Genomic DNA, 25826 nt, shown 5'->3' on the forward strand with positions numbered 1-25826 from the left:
AAGTGTGACCGGAAGGGACGAGGTTCGCCTGACCACGTGGCCCTCGATCTGGGAAGCGAGAGGCGTTCCATTAGTGGACGCGCCCCTCACGCCCGACTTTTGGGCGGCCCCGGCAGGCCGTTTGTTTTGACGTTCCGTGACAGGCCCCGCACCCCCACCTCCGGGCCGACCGGAAGCTTGTGCTGAGTACATCATACCTGAACAACTCAGTGAGACAGAACACAGCAGTGCACACCAGGGTGACCCCTTCAGTGCATAAACCAATTAACCTGTCCACTGCAGGGCATATAGAAATGAAGTTATTTTCTGCATATAATAATAATATAAGTTCAGTTCTATATAACAATTTCTGTTATCACCACTACCACTACAACTACCACTACTACAAGCTTTGTCTGGAATTTTGTGGACTAACAGACAAACAGACATACAGACAAGCTGGGATCAAAACATTACCTCCTTCCACCATTGAGTGTAGAGGTAAACATCATGGAAATTATATCATGCCCTAGATTTAATTCATGCCTACCCGTGTATTTGCTTCACTGGTTCACAAGGTCTTTTGCATACATGTAATTCAGACTCTCGTCTTCATTGCTGACCACACAATGTTCGCAACATATTAATGTACATTTGTGCCAAATTTGGTGCTTGTATCACAAAATGCACAATTCTTTTGAATATTTGGGCTAAGCTGCCCCACTATATCGGCCGGCCTCGAAGACCGAAATTGTGACGGTGTCACCCGAAAAATTTGAAATTACGAAATTTGAAAATTTTTTTTACGGAATTTCAAGTGGCCCAATATCTGAAAATGTTCGCAACATATTAATGTACATTTGTGCCAAATTTGGTGCTTGTATCACAAAATGCACAACAGGTTTGCTATGCTGCTACACTAAATGAACTTTTGAACCTTTTAAACTTTTTATAAACTTTTTGAACTTTTTGAACTTTTAACTTTTGAATGAACTTTTTTTTGCCAATTTGCCAATGAACTTTCCTCTCACCAAGGCAAAGACCAGCACTTCTGGAACAATGTGCTCTGGAGAGATGAGTCAAAGGCAGAGCTATTTGGCCACAGTACCAGAAGACATGTTTGGCGAAAACCAAAGACAGCATTTCACCACAAGAACCTGATACCAACTGTAAAGCATGGTGGTGGAAATATTATGGTTTGGGGCAGCTTTGCTGCATCAGGGCCTGGGCAGCTCACCATCATAGAATCCACTATGAATTCTTCATTGTACCAGAGGGTGCTTGAGGATAATGTGAGGCCATCTGTCGGAGAGTTGAAGCTCAACCGAAGGTGGACCTTGCAACATGACAATGACCCTAAACATACCAGTAAATCCACCAAGGAATGGCTGAAAAGAAAGAAATGGAGGGTTCTGGAATCGCCAAGTCAAAGCCTGGATCTAAATCCCATCGAGATGTTGTGGGGGGATTTGAAACGAGTTGTGCATGCAAGAAACCCCTCAAACATCGCACAGCTGAAAGGATTCTGCATGGAGGAGTGGGCAAAAATTTCTCCCAGTCGATGTCAGAGACTGTTAGACAGTTATAAGAAACGCCTACTTGAGAGTGTTTCTGCCAAAGGGGGCAATACCACCTATTAGAGCCAAGGGTGTACTTACTTTTTCCACATGCGAAATTTGCATTTATGTTTATTTTAATTATACAATGGACTACAAATTAGAAATGCATCATGATATTTATTTGTTATATTATATCACCTTTATCTATCAATATTGTTGAAATGAAGATCAAATAGCTGTATGTTGAAATATGTTGAAAAAGTCAAAACTTTACATGGGGTGTACTTACTTTTTCACGTGACTGTATGTATGTATGCATGTATGTCCCCTCATTTTGAGAGTTTATTCCCGTTAAAATTCGTTTTCTCTGCAACCGTTGGTCCGATTTACAATAAATTTTCGTCAGAGGAGCGGCAACTCCTGTATCATTTTTTATTGATAATTATGACGTCATATGTCAAGTGGTACGGGCGCCATCTTGGAAAAACAAAAAAAATTGCACCTCCACACTACTGATCAAAAGTTTTAGAACACCTCAATTTTTCCAGTTTTTATTGAAATTTAAGCAATTCAAGTCCAATGAATAACTTGAAATGATACAAAGGTAAGCAGTAAACTGTTCGAGGTTAAAAAAAAAAAGTTTAGGTTAGCAAAAACGGGAAAATAATCTAAATTGCACAGTTATATTGTAAAAAAAAAAAAAGGCCTTTTTCAGGGAACAAGTAATGGGTTAACAACTTACAGGTGTTCTGCAGCAATGTAAGTAAATTAAGCCTTGAAAGTTGATGCAAACAATTCCTCCAGGTGTCCCAACCTCTGCTGATAACTTGACTACAAACCTCCTGTCTGTAGAAAAGCAGTATTGGAACAGACTGTTAATACACCCTCTGAAGCATTATTTGGACAATGTTGCACTGCAGGAAGTAGTATATTGCTGTCATAATGGCGAGAAAAAGGCAATTAACAAAGGAAGACAGACAGACCATTATAACCCTTAAAAGTGTAGGTCTTTCCTTGAGATAAATTACAAAGACAGCCAAGGTATCAGTCAGTACAGTTTCCTACACCATCAAAAGGCACTTGGAAACTGGAGGAAACTCTGACAGGAAGAGGTCTGGCAAACCCAAAGCCACAACAGAATCAGAAGACAAGTTTCTGAGAGTCAACAGCTTGCGTGATAGGCGGCTCACAGGACAACAGCTTCAAGCACAGCTTAACACTGGTTGGAGTAAGCAGGTCTCAGTTTCAACTGTGAAGAGAAGACATCGAGCTACAGGTTTGACAGGTCGAGTGGCAGTAAAAAAGCCATTGCGAAGTTGGCAAAATAAGAAAAAGAAGCTTGCCTGGGCCATGAAGCACCGCCAGTGGACTACTGAAGACTGGAAGAAGGTCTTATGGACTGATGAATCAAAATTTGAAATATTTGGTTCATCACGCAGGGTTTTTGTACGCCGTCGAGTTGGCGAAAGGATGGTTCCTCAGTGTGCGACACCAACTGTCAAACATGGAGGAGGAAGCGTGATGGTCTGGGGCTCTTTTGCTGGATCTAGAGTTGGCGACTTGCACAGTGTGACTGGCACCCTGAACCAAAAGGGCTACCACAGCATTTTGCAGCATCATGCAATACCCTCTGGTATATGCCAAGTTGGTCAGTGGTTCATCCTGCAGCAAGATAATGACCCTAAACACACCTCCAGGCTATGTCAAAACTACATTCGAGGAAAATAACAAAATCGTAGGCTTCAAATCGTGGATTGGCCAGCACAGTCTCCAGACTTGAACCCCATCGATCTGGTTTGGGATGAACTGGACAGAAGGGTGAAAGCAAAGCAACCTACAAGTGCAACTCATTTGTGGGAACTTCTGCAACAGTGTTGGGAAGAACTTCCCGAACAATATTTGATTTCCATTGTATAAAGAATGCCACGAGTGTGTTCGGCGGTTATATCTGCAAAAGGTGGCTACTTTGCTGAGTCAAAAATTTATATTAAATTTTGTTAAACAAAATGATTCCATGATTTCTTTTTTTTTATCTCCAATGGTTTATTTGTTCTATGCTTAATTTCAGTACATTGAGACATTAAACTGCATAAATTTCAATAAAAACTAGAAAAATTGAGGTGTTCTAAAACTTTTGACCGGTAGTGTATTTCTTCAAAACCGCTCCATGGAAAAAATTGAAAGGTGGCTCATTGGAAAGTACTCCCCACAGGGGAAATAACGTGTTAATAATGATGTCATAGGTGCCTTCATTATAACGTCATAAATCGACAAGTAGAGCACCTGATCTGATCAGTATGAAATTCTAAGAGCATGCGTTATCTAGATAGGTTAATATCATCAGCATACTAAGGATAAATTGGTTTCTATCTATGAAAATGTGCATCATATGGGGGTGGGTGGTATTACAAATCATCCCATCCATAATTCTATTGGAAGGAACCTGTCTGTGGAGACACGTTATACATGAGTCATACAATATTATAATCTATCTATAATTCCAGTAATCTCTGTGTGTATGTTTGTATGTTTGTATGTTTGTATGTTTGTATGTTTGTCTGTGACCGCTGTTTCTCGACAACCACGGGTCCGATATACTTTAAACTTGCCAGGTATATTGCTGGGGACCCGAGGATGTGCCTTTTCAAGGTTTCATATTAATCGGAGAAGTAGTTACCGAGCTATGTCCAAAAAACGATTCAACCAATCAGAGAGCAGCGAGCTATCACGTGTGCCGAACGTGGAGGACACACTCTGCCTCGGATGGCACATTTGAGAGCGTATTCATTTATTTCCCGTCGGCAAACTATGTTGGCGCTATGTTGGCGTTAAACTATGTTTTAAAACTAATTAAAACTAATTTGCGATTCTTTCGCTTTGCGATGCGATTTGCGATTGCGTTAAACTCGCTCGGGCGTTAAACTATGTTTTAAAACTAATTAAAACTAATTTGCGATTCATTCGCTTTCCTGCGCGTTTGTGTTGTGCACGCGATGGCGATTTCTTTACCAAACTCCGCAAGCCGTTAGCTTTGGACCAAACCATTTCATGTAAATAGAGGGGGGGGATTGTCACCGTACTCGCAAGCCGTTCGCTTTGGACCAAACCATTTCATGTAAATAGAGGGGGGGGGGGATTGTCACCGTACTCGCAAGCCGTTCGCTTTGGACCAAACCATTTCATGTAAATAGAGGGGGGGGATTGTCACCGTACTCGCAAGCCGTTCGCTTTGGACCAAACCATTGCATGTAAATAGAGGGGGGGGGATATACTTTTAGATATATATATAGTACGGGCATGCCCTAGTATATTATAATTGAAGAAGTGTCTGTTTGCGTTTTTGATTGACTTTGATGCATTCCTAAAATGCTGCTCTGCATGAGTTAAAAATTGGTGGAGACACAGAGAGAGAGAGAGAGAGAGAGAGAGAGAGAGACAGAGACACAGAGAGAGAGAGAGAGAGAGAGAGAGAGAGAGAGAGAGACTTGACTTTTATGTCCTTTTATTACAAAAGTATAAAATGAAGATTTTTACAGTCAAAACAAAATAAACAAAACAGTTACATGCAATTTTACCATCGGGGAAGTCAAAACCAACAAACCGTTAAGCTACCAAAAAAACACAGAAGGATATTTAATAAAGACTAGAGAGAAAGCACCAAATGACCCTCAGATATTTCACAAAAATCCTTTACACACCACATTCTTTCAAAAAGTTCAAGTTGGCTGGAAAGCGAATAACAGTAAAAATCAAGTTTTATCCGGCTCTCGCAAAAAGCTCTGAGCATTGCTACAGTATCTGTACTGTACAAGTCATTCTTTATCTTTGATTTTCTGGTTTTGTAAATTGCCAATTTTGCTTGGGAGATAAAGAAGTTTGCAAGAATTGTTGCTTGGATGTTTAAGGGGCCACTTGGCCCTAAAATAAACATTGGAAAATTGAAATCAATGGAAAGACGTGCAAATAGCACTTTCAAGAAAACAAAGAGAAGAGTTAAACGACTGCATTGAATATACGCATGGGCCAAGGTTTCTCTCTGTCCACAAAAGGGACACTGATCACTTGTCGCTTGTGAAAAGCGGTGAATGAGAGAGTTTGTGGGTATTATCCAATGTGCGATTCTACCTTTGGAGATCACCAGCACGTTTTGGCACAGGATTTTTATAATACCATCCCCAGTTTGGGGAGAAAGGAGGAGTGTGTGGCAGGACTGCAGACCACTTACAAGGTGCTGGGGAAGACAAGGAGGGGAAAAGAGCTTTTAAACATTGGAAATATAAGGTTTTGCGGTTACCACTGGAAGAGGAAAAGGAACGGCCAAAATTTATTGGCTCCAAGTTTTCAGAGGCCGACAAAAGAAGGTTGGGGAAAGGAGAGAGGCTCGGCTCAGAGGGAGGTACAGGACGAACCAACCAAGGTTGGGAGGTACCGTAGGCACGAAGCACCACCCTTAGACATCTGTCTAGTTGGCGAGATGATCTGACGCCAGTCGCCAAGGCAATAGCAGCAACACTTAGCCACTTGTCATTTGCATTGTCTCTAAGGTGGCACACTTTGGTTATTGATGCAGCCACAAACTTTTGAATGAAGGCCCTGCTGCTTCCAAAACCTTCAAAAAGTGAGTTGCAAAACAGTGGCTCGTTGAAGAACATGGATCTCTCGTACGTAGTACGATCTCGATGGCTTTTGAGAGCTTGCCATGCATTTAACAAACTTCGGTAGAAAGAGGGGAGTGAAGAGAGATCAAACATTGTCAAGTCCATTAGGAAAAGCTCCTTAGCATGACCGAAATTCTCAAGACGACCCAAAATACAGCATGCAAGTTGCCTCCAAAGAGAGAGAGAGAGAGAGAGAGAGAGAGAGAGAGAGAGAGAGAGAGAGAGAGAGAGAGAGAGAGAGAGACATATGAAGATTATTATTTCAGCTGATTGGGTGGCTTGATTCTTTGACTATCCAGTCATTAAGTGGGCACAGTCCATCACCGAGAAATAGAGATCCATATATTGCTTCAATAATGAGGATGCTGTCTAGAAGGGCAGAAAGAAGCAAACCAAATGAATGGAAAGAGGGTTTCAAAAAGTGCTTCTGGCCATTTTTGGCTTTATTAAAGCAAAGGACCGTAAAAAGTGCTCCATACATTAGAGTAAGGGCAGCAGTGATTTAAATCCTTTGACGTCCAAGTGAAATTTCCTATTTTATGTGGCGTGTCAACATCGCACAATTAATCTCCTACAGCTTTATATCCATTTGTAATCAAAATAATCCCTGTAAAGAAGCAATGATCCATTTTCAACAACAAAAAATTCATGCATTTCAGTGTTGTTGTTACATTCAAACATAGATTTCCAGACAGTGCATGTTGTAAAGTACGAGGCTCAGAGATGCAGGACTTTCCATCTCAGATGCATCTGCAATAACATCTGAAAAATAGGATGAATATAGATGGAAAGCTTCCTCACAATATACAGCTGAGGGACATGCTGAGAATGTATGCAGCGTGACAAAAACTGTTGGCTTTATTAAAGCAAAGGACCGTCCGTGGTGATACAGAAAGCTGTTTCTTTCTGCAGGAATGACTTCTTTAACAGGATGGAAAGGGGTTTGCGGTTCAAAATCCTGATTCTTATTTGAAATAAGGATTTTTTTTCACAGCCTTGCAATCATGTATTCTCAGTTCTCAGGTTATACATATAAAATTATATCTTATTGAAGACTCCCATTGAAGCGAAAACGGATGTGTGATTATATATACATGATACAAATGAGTGTTGCAATGAAATAAATTATTGGGCTTTTGGTATTTATATGTTGACTGCTATCGGCATTACATGTGGAGCATGTTTGGCAGCCTCGGTGGTGTACGGTTTTGTCTATGTTGTTGCTGACATCTCACCAATAAGCAATTAAACTAATCTGGTAGCTTATGGGGTGTGTAGTGTTGGGGTTCTAATGCACGTGCTACTTGTAAATGTCTGCAGCTGTGGAGAAACATGGTTCAGGTTCAAAACATGAAAGGGCTTATTGTAGCATTGTGTAGTTCTTTTTGGTTGCTTTATGCAGATTTTTTGATTAGAAAGGCAAAGTTCTAACTAATTATAAAGTCCTAGGTGCAGCTGGAGTTTACTGATTGTGTGAGAGCTTACCAATTTGAAACCACTAGGAAAGAATAGACAACCTCAGGTGACATTTCATTTGCACTCCATGGACTTCCTCAAACCTAAAGACCACCTAGACAACCTGGAAAGGAAGAAACTGGATAGGGCTATGAATATAGATGGAAAATTTACTCAGTTTAATCAGTAGTATAATCAAAGTTTTATTTAATCAAATTTTTAGTTTAATCAAATAGTCCATGGGCCCGGACCCGAAATTTCACTAATTGGTACCACCCGAGGTGGCAAGTTCTAGTAATGATTTTTGGAAAGGTGCATGTATGTGGGATACATGCTGATGTGATAGCAATTCTGGACTGGTAGCTTAGTGGTAGTTATCAGCTATTTTATACCCGCACCCTGTGAAAAGGCGTTCGACGGTTCGGATTGATTTAGTCCATGTGTGAAATTTTGGGTACGGGCCCATGGACTAATTGGGCATATTAATCAGAAAGTACTGAGACAACGTAGATCCCAAAATTATTGCTTTATGTCTTATTTTAAACATACAATCTTCACATAGTGTAATTTTGGAATACAACAGCTACTATAATACACGTACGTGATTGTTATGGAAATTGTCACATAAACATGTCACAACATGAAAAGGTCACAACACATATTAATCAAACGGTTTTCTGAATCAAGGGAAAGAAAGTCCAGAGGCTGTACTGAGCTCATCTGCTGAGCCCATCTCAAGTACATGTATGCCACAATAGCTATAAACAGTACTAGTACTCAAATGTTATACAAAATGGTTGGAAATCACATACTAACAGAACTAACATACTGTAGGCTATGTACCCGGTATGGTCAGGTAGTGCTTCACATAAAGATGAAATGACACAACACATTATCAAAATGTCTACATGTCTACATGTATTCTGAGGGTGTTTCCAGGGAAAGCACGTCCTGTGCTCTTCAGAATAATACTGAGTATGTCAATGTACCAAACTAGCGATATCATAGTCAGTCATCGAACTGCTCGTCTTCATCGGAGTCTCCGAGTTCGAAGGATTCTTCATCTTCCTGTTGTTTCTGGTTACTGCAGGTTTGTAGCTTGCACATGTCTGTGCATGACAGTCCATTGGTCAGGCATGTGCATTTTGGCAATTTGCAGGAACGCACACACTTGCAAGCTAAGAGTTCCAAGACCACATCTGGTGCTGGTGGTGAACGCATCCAGTGGATGGCGAGCTGATCTCGACAATGTCCAGATACGACATCCAGAATGCTGAGAGGCTGCCGTTTCCACCTCTGAGGAACTCGAGGTATATTCCAAACAGTTCCATGATGCGTGCGCATGAGCGGTCACCGAGGACCTGCTTCAGGGATGCCTGTGAGATATCTTTGCAGAGGCTGTCAATGATCCTCAGTGTCTCATCCATGTGGACCACATCGTTGGCGTGAGTGGCTTCCAGCCACGAGAGGAAACCCTTCCAGGCCAGTCGAGTGAGTGCCTCATAGACATTCTTGTGTAGGTGGACTGCCCTGTTGTACTTGCGGCCATCCATGACACCATTAATGGAACCTTCTGCGATCACACCAGACTCGATGCAGAGATCTCGCAATCCAGCATCTTGAAATCGCTTCCCTATTATTCCCATCAGTGTGCAGATGGTGTGGAATACTCCGAGCCTGGTGATGATGGTGTTTTGGAACTTGTCAGGGTGTTTCCATATAATCTCCACAGCCTTTGCATACAGTGCCTGGTCAAAGACACAGACAATCTTTGTCAGGTCCAAGGAGTGCATGATGTTCAGTGACTGGTTTAGCACTTCATTGACAGTCGACATTTGTGTCGCTGGAGCATTAATGGTAGGCAGGTAGCCTACATTGTCTGGAATGACTGTCACGTCATCTCGAGTCCGGATGTTGAAGCCTGTCCAGCTGCTGATTGATTGCTCTTCTTGTTGCGACATGCGTGCCATGACCCAGACAAGATTCTTCTCTTTGGCGAGCTGAGTCTCAGCTGCAGTGTCAGCATCTGCACTTTTGCTCTGTGGTGGTCCCACTCGTTGTCCAGCGTTGTATGCTGGTAGCATTGGTGGTGGTGCATCAATACTTCTCTGCTTTGTTTTTCCTACAGTCAGCATGGTTCTGGTGGACACTGGGGTGATTGGCTTTGCTTGTACGGCAATCCCATTCACTCTGTGAGATGTTCCTTCTCCACTGGTGGTCTCTTCCAGACGGTCGATATTATCCCAGGCTAAGGTTGTGAATATGCCAGGATGGATGTTACCTGGGAGGGCAACATCACTCCCTGATAGCGAGAGCTTTTGGAGACACAGAGCAGTGTCGATCTCTTCCATCTGAGAATAGGACACACTATGGCCGAGTCGGTTGAGGATGTGTATCAACTCTACATTCCCGGTCAGTGACTTCATAGCGAATGGCAGAACGATGTGCTTCGGGGGCTTTATCAGTCCACGTGTTACAGCATATACCATGTCATAGCCGAGTGAACACAGAAGCCGCTGGACTCTTTGAGATGCATGATCAGGGTCATTGGAACCTGTAAGTAGATAGCACAGGAAGACCATGACCGACTCTGGAATGGTAGTGTCCTCTGCTTCTGGTTTGACTTCCGGTGGCCAGGCTTGAGGGGCATCTTGGTTCTTGATGTCGGCTCTCATTTTCAGGGCTGCTTTGGAGACCACATCTTCAGCATGGAGGCCTTTCTGAGTATGCAGCTCTGCTTGTAGCGATTGGTATTGTTTGGCAAGTTCGTATATGGACAGGTTGTCTGGAAACAGGAGGAGTTTCCCTTTTCCCTCAGAGAAGATGTGCAGGGAGTCTGCAAACTCGCTTTCCAGTTTCCGTCGTATGTGTTTCTTGGTTGATTCCCTTACATGGGCAATACCAAGAGAGTTCATTGAAGCCACCAGTCTAGAAGAGAGATCAGTCATTGTCATCACTTGAGGATTGCCAAAAAGCTCCCTTCTGATGAACAGGAACAGCTCATTGTAGGCCTGATCCACAGCAGCGCCATACTGAGCTTCAGCATCATCATCTTGGCTTGCATCCTGTCCACTGCGAACCTCTCTTTTGGTATAGAACCGATAGCACGACCTATGATAGTGACCTTCTGCAGCTACCAGGTCTCTGCTGACTATGGCAAGGATTCTGCTGTCCATTTTCTCCATGGCTACATTCCTGATTGTGGCATCAGCTCGCAGTTCTCGACATTGTATGAGGATTTCTCTCATCTTCTGTCCTTTAGCATACTTGGTGTCTTTCTGGCAGAAAATGCACTCTGCCTCATAAGTCCTTGATGTGCTTGCACATTGTCTAGCTGCTCTCTGTGATCCTGTGTCTTGAGCAGGTTCACTGGCACTGGCACATTTGAGGATGCCATCAAGATGTCTTTTCATGGTGAAGAGACTGCGACATTTTCTGTGGTACTGGATTGTTGGAATCTGTCCATCAGGAAGGTTCGTAGCTAGTTTCAAAATTGCTGCATGTTTTCTGATCTGGGCTGCCCTCAGCAATGTTCTCCATGAGTCAATGTCTTGTAGTGAAACCAGCTTGTCTGTATTGTCATTGGAACAGTGGATGATGCACTCCACTCGTGGCCGCTTTAGTGGCAGGCTGCTTGCTCCGTCAGAGGCCATGTTCAGTCAGTTTTCACCTGCAACATAGAATTATCAATCCACATTACTATGTTGCACAAATTAGTAGTCTGCCAGTCCTTAATTATATTTAATTACACTTAATTAGACTGGTGAAACCAGTGGACTGATATCTGAAAGCAAATCAAGCATTCATGACTGGACTTATTCTAACCAGGCTGCAAATGTATATCACCACTGATGAGGGGAAATCAGCACTTTACATATCTGTCATATATTTTCTGCTTAACTAAATAGACATAATTATTGCAGAGCCTCTTGTTCTTGCCTCACCTACCAGGAAGTATCCACCAGTGGCCAAGTATACGGAATACGGATGAAAACTGGACACTGCCAGCATCCAACATATATTTTGTTCTTAACTAAGACACTAAAACTGAAGAAAAAGTTAATTTCCACACATGAATAAATACAAGAATATGTATTATATAGTATAACATACATGTCTTTATTACAAACATCCATTTGCTAAGATATTTAAGCATGTTACATTGTCTATTCAGCTAAAAAAATGATTTGGAAGATGATACTAGTAACAACAGCGCGGAGTTGCGGTATCGCGATTAATGCAAAAACAGCTTTCCTGCAAGAAAAATGAAAAAGCTACCCATTTGGAATTGCTATCACATATTATTTTACTTATATGGGTGTAACAAATAAATTGGCACCATGGAACTTTTGCCACCTCGGGTGGTACCGATATCTGGTCTGGCCCATGGACTAAAAGTAGTTTAATCAAAATATTTACTCAGTAGTAAAAACTCGGTTCAAATCTGACTCGGAAATTTTGGAAAAGAATTGCCGGGTCCCAGATCAGCTCAGAACTCAGATAAGTTTTAATTGCATCAAGCGTATGTAAACCAATCACATGGGGAATCCAATAGCCTCAATCTAAGCTACAGTGATAGGTATAGCTGGCTAAAGCACTGCTCTGCATTACAATACAATGCTGTCCTAATGTCCTACACAGGAAACGATAGTGATTAATCAGTCACTTGATTTCCATTTCCTATATAATTCTAAAGTTTATTTCCATTTTTTTCATCCTATAAATCTATCTACTGTAAGTGGATGAGGTTTGTGTTTGTGTGTGTGTGTGTGGGGGGTGTGGGGGAGGGGGGGATACTTTTTTGTGTCTACTAATTACATAGTCAATTAATTACGTATTACATACTATCGCGTGACTCCCCCTCGGTTAAGACCGGGGAAATCACGGATAGCAATCAAGCTTACTTGAGGCATTCTGTTCATTGGCAGATTTCCTATACACGCGCGGGAGGAAGAAGGAAAGAAGAAGAAGTGGCGAGATTTACCTGACGGTCCGTGCGCAGTCTTCAACCTGTGAAAAGGAACTCACAAACGAAAATGGAATTATGTACAAAAAGAAACGATTTATTATTCAGAACCCGAGAACAATGGATGCGACGATAATAACTAAACCTAGGTTGGGATCCCACTCACAGACTTCAACTACAGGACAAAGGAATGGATAACGAAAGAAAACGTTGTGTTCGCGTTTGTGCTTAGCTATGTCTGTATGCAGCGTCCGCCAGGAATTGTCCGGGATGGTCAGCTCCAACCGCAGTCGTCCGACTGCGCTCCAGTTGGCGCGAAGCGGGCCTCGCCACGCCCCCCCGTTTACCAGGCCTCTCGTGCCAAGCGAGCGAGCGTGCAATGTTCTCCCGGATTCGGCACGGTCACAGTGTGCTGCACCTCGTACGCTCGTCGTTCGCACGTCAACGCCAGGGAGGAGAATCGACGGCGCTCCAACATTTCTCCAACGTCCGTCATAAAGCAGGCACTTTGCGGGTCGCAAAGGAAGTTCAGGGGCGGAAGGAGGTCCAAGAACGAGAGAGGTGGGTCCAACCGAGAGAAAGGCAAAGGGCAGAAGGGAGGTCCAGGCAGGAAGGAAGCCAAAACGAGAAGAAGTCAGAAGATGTCAGCACACAACCGTTCAACACCAAAGTCCGGACCAAACAGACAAAATGTCCGCCACTCCAAGTATCTTGTCCGGGCGGCTCTGACGTCATCCGGGATTTTGACCAATCCATGAGTCCCTTCTTACCAGTCATGTGATTCACCCATCAAACACTTCGGTGTCAATCTATCGCGAGGTGGGCGTGGCCTCAGCCTGCCTGCTCGATGTGTATTTTGTGGTGATGTCGCTGGCTGCGGCCCCATCGGCGGTGCCCGGAACTGGCTTCCTGTCTGTTCTTCCAGTCAGGTTTTATTATGAGAGGGGAGTTAATTGGTGTGTATACGCTAATGGGCCTAACTAATGTATATGAGTGCATTGCCATACGGGACACCGGAATGATCACAGAGGGGACGACACACTGGGGAATTAGCATAAACCCTATAACTATTTAACATGCCCCATTCCTCGTAATGGGGACGAAGATACACCTTAATCCAAACAAACCGCTTAAACAGAAATTACAGGTGAGGTTCCCTATCACGACAGCCGGAGCATAATACCGACGCAGATCTACCTGGATCTATATATGCCCCTACACAAAATTCATAACAATACTATTGAAATGTACCTTTTAACTTTAGGCTGCTGAGACCCTTTCGACCTTTGAAGTCCCTTTAAAACACCCAGATGACCCAAAAGCACCTGAGGTCACAAAAGACCCAGATTACCCAAAAGTCACTGAGGACCCAAAGACCCCGAGAAAACCCAAAAGACCTAGAAGACCAAAACGTCCCTGATGACCCAAAAGACCCAGAAGATCCAAATGTCCCTGATGACCCAAAATACCCAAAAGACCCAAAGGACCCAAAAGTCCCAGAGCACCCAAAATACTGTGGATCAAAAAGACCTTTGAGTCTGGCATGCTACAAGGCAGTGAAGACCAATGAAAATATGGTTCAATTGACCAACGGGCTCCCTTGTGTATAAAAGGAGGCGAGTTTCTGCAGCATGCTTATTTTTATTTTTATTTTTTTGTATACAAGATCGAGGCTTGTGAGAGAGCTAACATTATTCACACAAAAAGTCAAACCGACACAAACCAACACATAAAACACAAATAAGGGGAGCGGTGTAGACAAGATGGGGAGAGAGGGTGAAGGACACAAACACAACATTTGAGAGCAGGGACATCGAGAGAACTGTGGGAGGGAGAGGGCTTGGGGGGAGGTGGGAGAGGTATAAAACATATGGACACTGCAAGGACTTCCAGGAAAGAAGTTGGAATTTCGAAAAAGTGTATCTGGGGTGAATTAGCGGGAGTAGAAAAGATCAAGGATTTGGATGGGGGAAGACAAGAGATGGTGGTGAACAGCTGTTTTAAAGACCTGGAGGGAGGAGTGGGATTGAAGGGAGTGGGGGAGTTTGTACCAGGGGTGGGGAAAAAAGGGAATAAAAGAGTGAAGGTGAGCAGAGAGCCTAGATTTTGGGAGTTTAACCATAAGAGGGTTGCTGGCAGATCTTGTGCGACCTGTAGGAATATTTGGGGGACAGAGCACAGAGAGAGCTGGGGGAGCAAGGCCGGAGAGGAGTCGGTAGAAGACAGAAAGACCACCAACCCACCTGTGGTGAGTGAGTGAAAGGCCCTCGAAGTTGGCTTCATTGCAGGAGATTCCAATGATTCTGAAAGCTTTGGTTTCAACAGCGTGAAGTCGAGCTAGGTGTGAGGCAGGAGCACCGGCCCAGAGGGGGGAACAGTATTCCATTGAGCTGCGGAGGAAAGCCTTGTATGTGGTGAGGAGCTCAGGTGTTCCAAGAAAAGACTTCGCAAGACGGAGTATGCCCAGTCAGCGACTGGCTTTGGAGGCCAGCTTGGAAATGTGGTTTTCCCAAGAAAGATCATGGCAGATAGTGAGACCCAAAAGCTTGAGCGACAGAACTTCTTGGAGAGGATTGTTGAGAAAGTGGATGGGAGGGTTTTCCAGTGCGTCTTTTCGGAGAGACATAGTAAGAGTGTGAGATTTGTCAGGATTGAAAGACATGTTCCACTTGTTTGACCAGTCTGTGATTTTGTCCAGGTCTGCAGAGAGTGAGGAGGCTGCAGACTGCCGATCTGAGGGATGAGGAATGGAGCGGCAGAGAGTTGAGTCATCAGCAAAGAGATAGAGAGGATTTTCCAGAGAGTCGGAGAGATCATTGATGAAGACCAGAAAAAGCACAGGGCCCAGAACACTACCTTGGGGAACTCCAGCCAGAACAGGAGGGGCGATGAGAGAAATCCATTCAGGGCCACACGTTGACTACGACCAGAGAGGAAGTCCGCAAGCCAAGCGTGGAGATTTCCATGGATACCATAGGAGGAGAGTTTGGTAAGCAGAGCTGGGTGCCAGACCATATCAAAGGCACGTGATATGTCAAGGGAGACAGCTCTGATTTCCTGTTTGGCGTTTAGGACCTCCATCCATTGTTGAGACAGCAGAAGCATCATGTCCAGAGTAGAATGACCTGGTCTGAATCCAAATTAATGATCGGAGATCAAGCCATTGAAGAAGAGGAAGGATTTGATATCTGAAGCAATGATGGATTCCATGACTTTGCTGATAATTGGGAGCAGGCTGATTGGTCTGTAGTTACAAGGATCCGTTTTTGCACCTTTTTTGTGTAAAGCGGTAATGTTTGCTGAATTTCCAAGATGCTGGCAGATGACGTTGAGCAAAAAAGAGGGTGAAAAGAACAGAGAGAGGGTGAGATAGAGCAGAAGAGCAGGATTTTAGGACCCGTGGGCTGATGCCGTCTGGTCCAGTTGCAGAATCAGAGTCGAGGTTTGACAAAAACTTCTCCACCTTGTCAGGAGAGAAGGACACAGAGTCCAGGAGCAGATGGGTTCAACTGGGTGAGGTGGGAACAGAGAGAGATGGGTTTGGGACACAAGATTTTGAGGCAAACACAGAAGCCACAAACAACGGGAGCGGGCCTGAGGAAACAGTGGAAGAGCCGGGCAGGCGAAGCCACGAGCAGAGCCGGGACCGAGCAGGGGGAGAGAGAGAGGGAGCAGAGCAGAGGGAGAGGGAGCCGGGACCGAGTTGAGGCATTCGGCTTTGTCACGTGCGGTGGCAACTGTGTAGCCATTTGAGGTGAGGGAGGGGATGGAGGGAGAAGAAACACCAGAAACGGATTTGACCAGACGCCACCAGGATTTGGAGGATGCAGACAGGTTTGAGAGTTCATTCTTGAGGGTGGAGAGATAGTGCTTCCTGGCACTCCTGAGGGTAGACACACACTTGTTCCGAGCTTGGTGGAAGGAACAGAGATTGCCTTCAGTTGGATTTGCCTTCTAAGAGGCAAAGGCAAGTTGTTTCAGGGCAACTGCCTCACCACAAGATTCATTGTACCATGGACGGGAGGAACGGTAAGACAACTGAAGACGAGATGGGATAAATCTGTGCATGAGAGAGAGCAGTTTGCTTTGGAAGAATTCCCAGGAAGAATTGATGTCAGAGGCAGTAGAGATTGGAGACCAGTCCAGATGATTGATGGCTGCTTGCAGACGGTGCCAGTCAGCCTGAGTGAAATGCCAGACTCGTTGGCGCTGAGGAGGCTCTCTGAGAATGGCCAGAGAGATGTCCACTTTAACAAGCACATGATCAGAAGAACCGATTGGAGCAGAAGAATAGCAGCAGACATTTGCAGGGAAGTTAGTCATAACCAAGTCTAGAAGAGAAGATACTCCATTGACTGAGATCCGGGTCGGGAAATTTACAGATTGTGTCAGTCCCAATGAGTCACAGAAGTCCTTTGCTGAGGTGCCATGGCTGGTGAGAGAGGAACCCACACACAGCCAGCTTGCATGATGACAGTTGAAGTCGCCACATATGAGGAAGAGAGAGTTGGGATGAGTTGATAGAAGTTGGTCCATGTTGTCGGACAGCGACATGTAAATGGAGTCATCACTGTTTGGAGGACGGTACAGAACATATATGAACAAAAGGTGGGAGCGGAGAGGAAGCCATAGCCAGAGGTACTCCTGGGGGTAGGGTGGAGAGAGGACAGTGCAAGGAGAGTGAGGAAGAGAGTTTTTGATAAAGATAGCTACCCCACCACCAGGACGAGGCTCAGGTCTGTCATACCGGAGGAGGGAGTAACCAGGAAGGGATATTAAGGAATCAGAGACATCTTGAAGGAGGAAAGTTTCTGTTAACAGATCAAGACTGGATTGTCAGAAGCAACCTGAATGGAGAGATCAATCAGGTTTGAGCGAAGGCCCCGGATGTTTGAGGTCCATATCGTTAATGAGGAGAGAGGGGGAGCATCAGGTGCAGGAGAGAGGAGGGGTAGGGTCAGATGAAGGATGAGAGGGGGAGGTAGGCAGAGCAGTTGATAGTGTGTCAGAGAATACAGAAGAGTTACAAGAAAGGGAAGGATGAGGAGGATGAAGGGTTTGATGGTGAGGGGATGAGGCACAGTGAGGGGTTCTTTGAGGGGGGGCAGAGGAAAGTAGAAGGTTGGCAGAGGTGGAGGTATGAGATAGAAGGGAGATGAAGTGGGGAGGAGGCAGCTTTGAGAAGGAGGTGGGAGGGGGGAGAATTGGAGAGGGATGGTATGGGGGAGATTTGAAGTGGAGGGGTAAGGGGGTTTTTTGAAAGGGAGGAGTTAGGGGGAGTTTTGGAGGGGAGGGGCAAGGGGGGAGTTTAGGAGGGGAGGGGCAAGGGGGAGTTTAGGAGGGGAGGGGCAAGGGGGGAGTTTAAGAGGGGAGGGGCAAGGGGGGAGTTTAAGAGGGGAGGGGCAAGGGGGAAGATTTGGAGGGGAGGGGCAAGGGGGGAGTTTAGAAAGTGGATGATTAATGAAAGAAGAACATTGATAACAAATTGGGTTTATTGTGATTTTCAAGTTAGAGATCCGTTTAAGAACGATGGAGGAGGGGTGGAATGAATTTGAATTTCGAGCATGTCATGATTTAGAATTATAAGAGATTGAATTTTTTTTGAAGTGGAATGAGTTGGAGAGGAAATTGAAAAAAGCCTTTTAAATAGGAAGAAAAACAGCGTGTTGTAATATACCACTGAATAAAACACTGCAGGGGAAAGTTTAAACATATTTAAACAGAACCGTGAAGAACAATCTGATATTCACAAAAATACCAACGGGGAGAGGGAGCCTAGAGGGACAACCACGAGTTGCGTGAACAGGGGCAAAGGTGTCAGTAAAAGGAACAGGGCAAAACAGATCTGGGGATTGCGTGAAACACGTGGATGCTGAACGAACGAACGAAAAGAAGAAAATGTTTTTTTGTTTGTTTTTTTTAAGTTAAGAATTTAAACAAGGAAGTATGCGGTGAAAAGACTGGGGAAAGACTGAGAGAACGAGAGAAGAAGGACCACAATCGACCACTGGGAGAAAACAAGCCTCAAGGTAGGAATCTTCAAGAACAAGGCTGCAAAATACCGCGTACAAAATACTCGACTATTATATGCAGGTATGAAAGATTAACACCAATATAATCTTCCAAGATTTCAAGATTCAAGTTTATAATCAAGTTTCGCTCTTTCACGAGCCTCGATCTTGTATTAAAAAAAAAAGAAAAAAGAAAAAAAAAGGGACGCACTTTAGATACACACACGAAAGATAAATACAGTTTCGACAAAAATACAATTGTGAACAATTACTTAACTTCGAGCGTGGAATGCTTCATTCTAAACTCTAAAAGCTTTCTGCTGTGATCGAAAAACAATAATGGAAAGGTAATAGATGTACTTGGAACAAAAATAAATTTATCCAATCACAAACTTGCCTGTTTTAAAAATCTCTTTCTGAGTTTGAAGAAAAATAAGTGCTTGAAGCACGCGGTGCTACGCGCGCGACTTGCTACCAAGGAGGAAGCGGACAACGCGGTAAGTTTAATGTTCTTTATTCAAAGAGGTCACTGTAGCACTGGCGCGCTCCGGGCTGCGCGCCCGGTGTATATCCTGAGGCCACGCCTACCCCTAGGGCGTGGCCGCCACCCACTTGGTGCGCGGAATGATGTCACCACGCCAGTGGGCTTTCGTGTCCGCCACACGCGCCCCCCCCCAGAATTCCCGCGCACCTGGAGGGCCAGTTTGCGGGGCAAACGGATGACCCGGCCGAAGCGCCCTCTGGCGACCAGCGGCGTCCGGGGTGCAGGGATGCCAGGTGGGATGCCCCCGGCTGTACCCGGGATGGGTGCCGGACCGGGGGGTGGCGTGCCTGCGGTGCTGGGCGGTGCCGGGGGTCCGCCCGCAGGGGGGCGGCCCCGACGCGGGGGCCAAGCCACTGGCGGTGGGTGGTCCACGTCGAGGTGGGCCGGCTTGAGGCGGTCTATGGAGACCCGGTCAGGAGTGCCGCCGATGTCCAGGGTGAAATGTTTCACCCCGGTCTCCAGCACGTGGAAAGGCCCGTCGTACGGGGGCCGCAGTGGTGTCCGGTGGGCGTCGTGCTGGACAAAGACGTACTCCGCGGTGCGAAGCTCCGGGGCGACGTGTGTAGGAGGGTGCCCGTGGTGCGCCGTCGGCACCGGGGCGAACCTCCGGGCAGTCTCCTGCAGCGCAGAACGCGCCTGCGCCTCGGACCAAGGTGCCGTGGGGTCGGGGAGGAACTCGCCCGGCACCCGCAGCGGTTGTCCAAAGCCGTCCGGAGGCCCAGCAGGACCCAGGGGAGCCTGTCGACCCAGCTGCCATCGCAGAGGGTGGCCCGGAGCGTGGCCTTCAACGAGCGGTGGAACCGCTCGCACAGGCCGTTGGCCTGGGGGTGGTAGGCCATGGTTCGGTGCAGCTGGACCCCGAGCCCCCACGTGACCGCGGCCCAGAGCTCCGAGGTGAACTGGGAGCCGCGGTCGGACGAGAAGTCTGAGGGGGCGCCGAACCGGGCGACCCAGGTGGCGATGAACGCCTGCGCGACGTCTGCCGCCGTCGTCGCCGCCAAAGGCATGGCCTCCGGCCACCGGGTGGTGTGGTCCACCATGGTAAGGACATGGGTGAAACCCCGCGAGGGGGGCAGAGGTCCCACCAGGTCCACGTGCACATGGTCGAACCTATGTGCCGGCACCGTAAACGGGGCCAATGGGGCCTGGGTATGCCGGTGCACCTTCGCGCGCTGGCACGCGAGGCACGTCCTGTTCCAGCCGCGGACGGCCTTCCGGAGGCCATGCCAGACAAACTTGTCGGTGACCAACCTCTGGGAGGCCTTCGTGCCGGGTGGGGCAGGCCGTGGATGGCGTCAAAAACCTGGCGCTGCCAGCCTGCGGGCACGATGGGGCGAGGCCGCCCGAGGGAGACGTCGCAAACGAGGGCCGTGCCTGCGCCGTTGAAGGGCACCTCGGTGACGCGGAGGCCCGTGACGGCGGTCCGCAAGGCCTGGACCCCAGGGTCGGCGGCCTGGTCCGCCGCCATCCGGGCATAGTCGATGCCAAGGTGGACTGCGTGGGCGACGGCCCGGGAAAGGCAGTCGGCCACCGGGTTGTCCTTTCCCGCGACGTGTCGGATGTCCGTCGTGTACTCGGACAGGGCCGCGAGGTGACGCTGTTGCCGGGCCGACCACGGCTCGGCGACCTTGCCCATCGCGAAAACCAGCGGCTTGTGGTCGACGTAGGCCGTGAACGCACGGCCCTCGAGCAGATGCGGACGTGTCTGACCGCCAGGTGAAGCCCAAGCAACTCGCGGTCGAAGGTACTGTAACGGCGTTCGGGCGGGCGAAGCTGCCGGCGGAAGAACGCCAGCGGTTGCCAAGCACCACGCACCCATTGCTCGTGCACCGCGCCCACCGCGTAGTCCGAGGCGTCGGTGGTGAGGGCGATCGGTGCATCGGGCGCCGGGTGCGCGAGCATGGTGGCGTTGGCCAAGTCGAGCTTCGCGCCGGAGAATGCCGCATCCATCTGCTCGGTCCAGGTAACGTCACCTTTGCCCGGCTTCCCTCGAAGGGCCTCGTGTAAGGGGCGCAGGAGCTGGGCGATGCGGGGCAGGAACCGATGGTAAAAGTTTACCATGCCCAGGAACTCCTGGAGCCCCTTGATCGTGCGGGGGCGCGGAAACCCCTTCACCGCCTCTACCTTGGCCGGTAGGGGGACGGCCCCGTGCCTGGTGACGCGGTGCCCCAAAAAGTCGATTTCAGCGACACCGAACCGGCACTTGGCGGGGTTCACGATCAGGCCGTGCTGGCCCAGACGTTCGAAGAGCGTGCGGAGGTGACGAAGGTGCTCTTCGCGGGACGCGCTGGCGACGAGGATGTCGTCCAGGTAGACGTACAAAAAATCCAAGCCGCGCAAGACGCTGTCCATGAGGCGCTGGAACGCCTGAGCCACATTTTTCAAACCGAAGGGCATCCGAAGAAATTCGAAAAGCCCGAATGGCGTGATGACAGCCGTCTTCGGGATGTCCTCCAGCCTGACAGGGACCTGATGGTAGCCGCGTACGAGGTCCACCTTTGAAAAGAAGGACATCCCCGCCAACCGGGCGGAGAAGTCCTGGATGTGGGGGACGGGGTAGCGGTCGGGGGTGGTGGCGTCGTTGAGGCGCCGGTAGTCCCCGCACGGTCGCCATCGCCCGCCGGGCTTGGGCACAATGTGGAGCGGGGACGCCCACGCACTCTCGGAGCGCCGCACGATGCCGAGCCGCTCCAGCGTAGCGAACTCCGCTTTAGCTACGGCGAGCTTCGTCGGCTCGAGGCAGCGTGCTTGACTGTCCCCACCGGTGGGGATGTGATGTTCCATCCCGTGCTTGACTGTCCCCACCGAGAAGGTGGGCTGCGTGAGGGCCGGGAAACCCGTGAGGAGGCGGGCAAATTCGTCCGCTGCCGGAAGCGTACAGATGAACCTGGCCGGAACGGAACCGCTCAGCAAGCCGCTCGGCGAGCCGCTCTGTGAGCTGCTCAACGAAGCGGGCAGCGCGCACACGAGCGAGCTGAACATCTCAGCCTGGACAAGCCTTCTGCGCTTTACATCGACCAGTAATCCATTAGCACATAAGAAGTCCGCGCCGAGCAGTGCCATGGGCACGTCGGCCATAACGAACGACCAACGGAAAACCTGCCCTCCGAACCGCAGAGAGAGACGGCGTTTTCCGTACGTGCGTATAGACGTACCATTGGCCGCAAGCAGCGCGGGACCTCGGCCCGCGGTGTGCTTGTCGGACGTACCGGCAGGAACGACACTCACCTGCGCCCCCGTGTCGCACAGGTAACGGCACCCGGACAAGGTGTCCGTTATGTACAGAAGGCTGTTTGAATTGCCGACGCTCACCGTTGCCACCAAGCGCCGGCTCGCCCGTTTCCCGACCTGCCGAATGAGCACGGCAGGCAACACTGCCGAGCCTCGTGGCCGAACTTGGCGTGGAAGAAACACCAGGCGGGCAGCTGCGGCATCGGAGGCCGCGGTTTTCTTCGCGGCGGCGGCGGTGGTGGTGGGCGGGGCGTGGCGGCGGACACGAGGTGCGGTGCATCGGGGAAAGCCTCGGGAGCCTCGGGAGCGGCAACCGCGCCAAGACTCGCCTGCGTGTCCAAAGCCGCATAGTATTTGTCGGCCTCGGCAGCGAGCGCACGGGGTTCCGTTAACGCGGAACCAGCCAAAGCGAGACGGACTCGTGCTGGCAGCTGGCATCGAAATAATGCCCGGAATAGAGCGTTCGGGGTTTCGTCGCCCATGAGCACCAGCATATGGTCCATACGGACCGACGGTCGCGTATCCCCGATCTCGGGGAAGTCCAAGAGGCGATCGGCCCGTGCGTCCACCGTAAAGCCGAACGTGGCGAGGAGGAGATGCTTGACTGCCTCGTACTTGCCGTCGGCAGGTGGATCCCTTAGGACCGATACGACGCGGGTGGCCGTGCCGGGCCCGAGGGCAGCGACCACGTGGCAGTACATGGTCTCGTCCACCGTGATGCCTCGAAGTCGGAACTGGGCTTCCGCCTGCAGGAACCAAACTTCGGCTTGTGACTCCCAGAATTCGGGGAGCTTGATGGAGACCGCGTTGGTAGCCATTGTTGTGGCGGTTTCGGGTGGTCAGCGACGGCTGACTCGAATGTCGGAGGTCACCAATGAAGCACGCGGTGCTACGCGCGCGACTTGCTACCAAGGAGGAAGCGGACAACGCGGTAAGTTTAATGTTCTTTATTCAAAGAGGTCACTGTAGCACTGGCGCGCTCCGGGCTGCGCGCCCGGTGTATATCCTGAGGCCACGCCTACCCCTAGGGCGTGGCCGCCACCCACTTGGTGCGCGGAATGATGTCACCACGCCAGTGGGCTTTCGTGTCCGCCACATGCTCATTGTTACTTTATACAGTGATTAAAACAGAAACATTTATTATTTGACCCAATCGGGAACCATTTAGACTGACACGGAAGGAGCACACAAAATTATATATGGTAATATTTCTCAAAGCAATATAAAAATAAAAGCACACAGAAGGACCACGCATACAACAACAACAACAACAACAACAACAACATCAGCAGCAGCTGATCAGAGTTACCCGAGAGCTATCCATGCCATGAGACCCGTGCTCACAGCTAACTCAGAGCTAGACTGTTAACATTTACAGTGCCTGATAAAGGTAACATTTTGCTTTGTAACTCAAAAAGAAAACACGATCATTATTTTGTACATCAGATTGATATACTAACACAAATTGTGATCTCAAAATTTCTACTTCAAAAAACACAAAAACTGCGGGTACTTCATTTTATGTGACAGGAAAATCTCCGAGTTCTTCTCCAAGTTGACAGCTAAACCTGGCTTGCTTGACCCTGACCCGCCTCAGAAGTGCAACTCGCCGAGTTCGAGTTTGGGAACGTGGTTCAGGTACAGCACTAAAACGGGAAGTACCATGAGCAGGGAAATGCTTGCATAACACCTTGCATATAATTTCATAATAATGGAGCAAACATATATGGTTATGTATGTATTGACAATATGCATGTATGTATGTATATTTGTAACCAAAATGCCGTCTTACTCTTCAAATATTAGTCAGGTTCACTATGTTAACAAATATAATTTCGTTCAAAATTTTGGTAGATTAGCAAAACTATACATTTTTGGAATATTCAGAGCATGAGGAATCCAAAAATTAATGTTTACATTTGCGTAGACACCTTTGCGAAAATGACACTCAGGACAGTGATGAAGATAGTCAGGTTCACTATGTTAACAAATATAATTTCTTTCAAAATTTTGGGATTAGCAAACCTGTACATTTTTGGAATCTTCAGAGCATGGAGAATCTGAAAATCAATGTTGGCATTTGCACAGACACCTGCATGGCCGCCATTTTGGATTTTGAAAATGGCCGCCATAAAATACATATTTTGCGCGATCTCGGCTTCTAGTCAACCTAGAGACTTTATTAAATATGCTAATCCTATGTTTTCTGGGTCAAGGAATCCAATAAAGGCCTCAAAATAGTGCTCAGGATTATAGAAAAGCAACAAACAAAGGTAATTGAAAACCATTGTCTTTATATTTGTGATATAACTGTATTACATAATACATGATATTGCAAGTCCTTTGAAGTTATAGGTTGTTATAGGAAGTTATAGGTAGTATCAGATTGAACTATAAGTCCTATACACAGGATCTACGAAGTCTATACCGTTCAGGAATATGCTTTTACAGATCTTCATCACTGTCCTGAGTGTCATTTTCACAAAGGTATCTACGCAAATGTAAACATTAATTTTTGGATTCCTCATGCTCTGAATATTCCAAAAATGTATAGTTTTGCTAATCTACCAAAATTTTGAACGAAAATACATAGTGAACCTGACTATATATATATAAAACCGAAAAATACAGTCTGTAAAGACATGAGACAGTGAGGCGGTGAAGCTATGTGACTATATCTCTACGAGTACCCGACTGCAAAGCCGCAATGAGCCGGCGAAGCCACAGCCTCTTGCCACTATTTTACCCATCACTATGGCATCAGTAGGTTAGGTAGTTGGTAGTAGGTAGGTGTAGTAGGTACCGTACCTAGTTTAAAATGACACCATTTGCATTCTGGATGAGATTAAAATTTATAAAATTTCCTTCTTGATTAATTCGGTGAATTCCGTCTCAACTTCGGATATTTCCGGCAGTGAAAAACTATCCCCTACGGCCGCGAGATTTCTAAAAAATAATTCTTCATCAATTTTAGAATATTTGATGCCGTTTTCAGCCTCCGAAACGCGTAATAAGCTTTAAAAAAATATTTTTCAAATGCTCGAATCTCATTGGTTCCGGTGTTTGGTGACGATTTTCGTTGAAGATAACGAGGTTGGTCTTAACGTATTTTAATTACAAATTAGAGGTGCATTAGATTGTGAATCAAACAAAGACGGGTGAAACAAACTCCTATTGAACTTTTTCGGAATTGTTTTATGCAAACTTCCACATCCGGTCGATGGCGGCCTCCATTGCGTGATTTGGTTTTAGAAATATTTTTTCAAATGCTCGAATCTCATTGGTTCCGGTGTTTGGTGACGCTTTTCGTTGAAGATAACCAGGCCCGTGCAGGCCGAGGTTGGTCTTAAAGTATTTTAATAATAAATTGGAGGTGCATAAGATTGTGAATCAAACAAAGACGGGTGAAAGAAACTCCTATTG

This window comes from Myxine glutinosa, chromosome 8 (assembly GCF_964187855.1).
Source record: "Myxine glutinosa chromosome 8, kmMyxGlut1.1, whole genome shotgun sequence".
NCBI classification, from domain to species: Eukaryota; Metazoa; Chordata; class Myxini; order Myxiniformes; family Myxinidae; genus Myxine; species Myxine glutinosa.